The 5,000-nt window shown below is 41.1% G+C and overlaps 1 protein-coding gene across 5 annotated transcripts in view; it reads right to left on the reverse strand.

Annotated features, from left to right (window-relative positions):
- Positions 1-5,000, reverse strand: part of TSHZ3 (teashirt zinc finger homeobox 3) — a 67,575-nt gene that overhangs the window by 23,525 nt on the left and 39,050 nt on the right. Inside the window, exon 1 of one of the 5 annotated variants that reach the window (XM_080552280.1) lies at positions 1-5,000. This exon is cut by the window's left edge and continues 897 nt beyond it; it is cut by the window's right edge and continues 5,799 nt beyond it. The exons of the other annotated variants lie outside the window; for them this stretch is intronic. The gene's annotated coding sequence lies outside the window, so the exon portion shown is untranslated. 5 annotated transcript variants of the gene reach the window in all.

A 5,000-nucleotide genomic window follows, 5' to 3' on the forward strand; every position in this document is an offset into this window, starting at 1 on the left:
AATTATGTTTGCTTCTAATTATAACTAATTATGCTTCTAAATATGTTCTTTAGATTACCAAGAGAATGAAAATAGGGGCAGAAGAAAGCGAGAATAGATTATGATTATTAAAAGAAAGGGAAACATACTAATTACTTAACAAGAACACTCATCAAACATCCATTTAAACTTTCCAGACAAAACACTTAACAAATATTCTCCACTTCACTCATGACATACTTTCTACATAAAAGTTTTAAAGTGCATAATTAAACTTTTGGAACACCTTCTGTCTCTCTTTGCTCTGTAGAGCAACAAAAGCTTTCAGATTATTAACATGTTCTGGACAGCAACTACATTTTTATGTTTCTTTGACTACCTGCATGAATCAAATACTAGACAGGTTTACAAACAAGTACGAAGGTTCTGTTTTTATCCAGACCAACCTTAAGAAAATGCTTTGTGTATTATTTCAAGAAGTGCTCTTGACTTTCTTTCAACCTAGTATTCATGCCATCTTGGTTTAAAAAAAAAATTAGATGTAAGGTAGGTGCTTCACGCCTAGTAAAATAGTCTTTAAAAATACCCAACCCAAGCAGATTCTTCAAGAACTCCCCCGTGGATACTGCCCAAATTATTCTCCATGTTACGGGAATACAATGATACTGCTCATGGACCTTCGTCTCTCATGTACTGGTGATAAAAGACACAGAGCTTTATCCACTGAGGATATAAAAGCAGCTTTTTGCAGAATCAAAAGAAGATGTCAATTCTCTATTAGAAAGAAACAATTAAAAATAGATAATGGTTATGAACAGCTCTGACCCGCTGAGAGCCTGAAGGCTTTGCTTCACTCAGGACTCCACTTCTTCTGACTGCAGGTCAGCCCTACACAAACAAAGCCTTAACAGAAATGTTACTGAGGAAATAATAGCCATTTCCAATGATAATACACAATTTTAGCACCTACGCTTGGCTGATTTAGGTGGTCGGCTAACATGTCAAACAGCCTGCCTTAGTTAGGTGAGCCTTTAATGGGTAACTGGCAGACTCTGGCAGCCTTATTTCTGTTTTAGATTTGGTTTGTCATTGGATATCCATTACCTGCCATTCATCTTTGATCTCTTTGGACAGGCCTGATCAAAAGATGTCATTTGACCTACTCCACTTGGCAGAAACTTGTATGACTCTCATAAAGGGGGCACCCCAGCTATAAATAAAATGACATTATTATTTTTCTGTCCTATCATGTAGAAGAGACAATTATGATAATGCAGTGACTGTCACTTGGAGCCCAGCAAATTGCTAGCTCTCACGCAACTGTTTAGCTTTCTTATTTGTTTTTTGTCTGTTTTCCTCCATTTCAAGTTGAAAATAAAACAGAATTGAAATCACTAATGCTCTGCCTCACACTCTGACAGTCTCAGGGTTGCCTTTTATGGGACTGACATGCAGATGTGACCACCAGACTGTTTGTCGATGGTGGGTAGTAGTTAAGTGCTGTGTTGGCAACACATCGCAACAATGGAATCAGGTTTATACTTCATTTACAGCTTTGCGCACAGGCTCGTATCTGAATGCAGGGTTGGTAGACACTACGGCAAACAGATACAATCATGGAGAGACTTTATTGTATCTTTAATAAAGTAACAATAGGGGAACGTATGAGCCCCTTCTCTGCTACCAGGGGGCTTACCAGTGAGAGCAGGGTTCCTGCAAAGGACAACCAACAAGCCAGCTATGGGGGTGCTGACTGCCTTCTGGTATTTTTCTGAGCGGCACGTATGCCCCATTCCAATGAATTCATGTCTCTAGCAGAGTACGCTGCATGCATGTGTGTGCATGTACACGTACGCTGAAAGCTCAGCCTATACCAGCTGCTCAGTCTGGTCCTTCTATGCCCATTCAAGTTCACAGGCCTGAAAGCTTCCAAGCTCCGTGCGGCCACTGGGCCTCCTGACAACATGGCGGCTGTGGCCCTGCTGCCCACATGCTGACCCCCAGCCGGGACACACGGGGCATGGTGGGCAGCACTGCTCTCTCTGCCCTGTGGCACTGCCAGTCAGCATGCTGGCGTCTGCTCCACATCCGAGCACAGTCCCGTGACAGGACAGAAACATTCACAACGTGAGCTTGTCCGTTTCAGGCCGCAAAACGTGTGACATAGTGGTTGTCACATGTTGGTCCATAAATTTACTACAACCATTCACTACAGGAACACTCTGCACAACCACCACGGCAAGCGAGTAGAAGCACACATACCAGCAACTTGCTTGGTTAAAAGAACAGAACAGTTATCATCGAGAGATGATACATAAACATATGCACCTTCATCGTGTACTTGTTCTGCTTCCTCTTACATAGTCTAGAGGTGTTACTGCCAGTAAATGTCTCTGACGGAGAGAGACATGGAAGAGAGACATGGGAGAGAACTAAAACTGTTAAGGGCTTGTAAATACCAAATAGTTAGTCCTCATTAATTATTTGCAATTAATTATTCATGATTAATTTGTGCCAGAACAGGAATGTTTGATTCTGAATTAATTTACTTCAAAATTGCTACTTTAAATTCCCACCCTACCATAACATGATATAATCTCTCTCTGTAGACAAGCCCTAAAACATTAAAAAAGCATTTAAAACAAATGCAGAGAGGCATGTTCTTTCAGAGAAACACATACTCTCTACCATCTTTGTAATATACCTTGCCTCATCACTCAAAAGGCAATCTGAAACAAAATGGAGCCTTTCTGGTGGCCTACAAAATTTTCAGAATAGGGAACATTGTTGAGTGTCCTGTATCAAACCTGGGAGGGGACTGAAACAGAAGGCCTCAGTTCTGCAGTTCTCTTGAGATGGAACCCACTGACGCTGCAAAGAGAGGAACTGAAGACAGCTGGGTTCTCCTTAGACATGGCTATGCAGAGAAGCTCAAGGGACCTAGGTATCAGTAAGAAACAACAACAGAATATGGGAAACAAAAATCATGAATTGGACCTGTAAGGAATTTTTTAAAAGTAGAAAACACCTAGATCTTTTTCTCAGGAAATTAGGAATACTACAAAGAAAGCAGATGGTAGGACTTAATAAAATTCAAGTACATTTGGCAAGGAAGCCTCTTCCTGTTGCAATGGTGCACGTTATTCTTCTAACGCATTACAAATCGTGCCTTCGACATAGCACAATTCTTTCACGTAGACTCCATTACAAAGTTTGGATTCTTAATGACACATCGTAAAAAGATGCAGAGAACATCAACTTTTCTTGTTGGGGTTTTTACTGTCCAGAAACCCTCATCAGAGATAGGAGCCAACACAGGTAATAAGCAAGCACTGCTATAGAAGTAACCTGGACAATCCTCGCTATTACTGCTTTTCAAATCAACCATGGGATTGATCTTGCTTTTATACAGAGAACCCTCTGGACATTAACTCCACACAATGTTCAGCAAATAACATTAAACACACGGTCCTTACTTTTTATCACCGTTATCTATTCTATCTCATTTAGGGTACACTGAAAAAAAACAGGAGGTATCTTATTTTGAGGGTACTGACAGTAAGGGAGGCCCTCAGCAGACACAGCAAATTGCACCAGTAAGTCCCATCGGTGCCTTGTGAGCAGATATTTAGGTCCAAATGCTCACAGGAATTCCTTTTCCCAAGACAGAGGTTTCTGATACTCTTTTGAGGGGGCAGATAAGTGAACAACACAGCAGTGATCCAAAAGGAAAACACTGCCCTTGATGAACTCGGACTTCTTGGCATGGGATAATGTATTAAGGTTTGAGTATAAAGGGGTAAGGCTGAAAGGGAACATACCACGTAGAAAAACAGTTCATCGGTAATGACAAACGGGCAATGATGGCTAATCCCAGACTATACTGAAGTTTATGGAGAAGCATCCCCAAAAGCTGCTTTCCCTCTCTGCCAGCTCTGAGGAGCAGGATCAAAGTCAGCTTCCGTGCACGGCTCTGTCCCTGGACAAGGATTTAGAAACTGCCTGGGTTAACCCTGTCGACAAAGTCACTCCCTTCTTCTGTTTACTACTCAGCCTCTTAAAAGGCAGAGGGAGCATTTCCTCGGATACGAACTGTGCATCCAGCTGCACTTCTCTAGATAAGCTGTATTTGTTAACTGGTTGCAGCTCGATTGCAGCAAGTGCCAACCTTATTCTGGTATAAGAATGCTCTATTTTGATTTAATGCAAAGTAAGTTGTACTATACTGATATGAAAACAATCCAGTTAAACTGGTTTGAAAACACAGTGTTTGTTAGATCAACACACATTTGTGTGCAGCCACCAAGCCCAGCCTCATCATCAAAGGTATCTCCCAGTTGGCTCATTTAGTGATCTGCGTCCAGTTGTGTTACAGCTGACTCCTCTGTAATTCTTACTCTCTCCAAAATTTCTACAGTACGTGATGCTTCTCCCTCTCCCCTAATAAAAAGGTCGTTTTTAACAGGACAAAACTGTGAGTTTTTCTACACAAACAGCCTGTGTTTCCTCCCTCTCCCGTTTCTCTCAGACCTGCTGCCAGTTGCTGCAGCAGACGCCTGTGCATCCCGTGGTCTGTTCAAACCCCACAACGCACCGCTTGCAGGCTACGCCTGACTTTGTCCAATGGCTTTTTTTACACCTCACATTACCAAAGGTAAAATCTGAAATGTACCGTGATGCATATGAACTAAAATAATTAATCTCAGAACAATTTCTAGCAGCCCTTCCAACTAGCTAAGTCACTGCATTCTATTTACTTGCCTTTAAATTTTGCAGATTCCTAAATAAAAGACCACAAAATCATTTTTCAAAAAAAGCTGCTATCACCTGCAACATCAATGAATATATGTTAATGAAATGGTAAGCTGTTTAATAAGCCATTATCAGTTATATAAAAAATATTTAATCTCCAAATTACAACATACTTACCAAAGCAGCTGTCCATATCTAGGCAACCATAATTTCACTATCTAGCTCAGTATTGAAATATGAAAGCATTTTGTGACGATCCAGGATATTTG

This window comes from Anser brachyrhynchus (genome assembly GCF_964034855.1).
Source record: "Anser brachyrhynchus genome assembly, chromosome: 12".
Lineage (NCBI taxonomy): Eukaryota > Metazoa > Chordata > Aves > Anseriformes > Anatidae > Anser > Anser brachyrhynchus.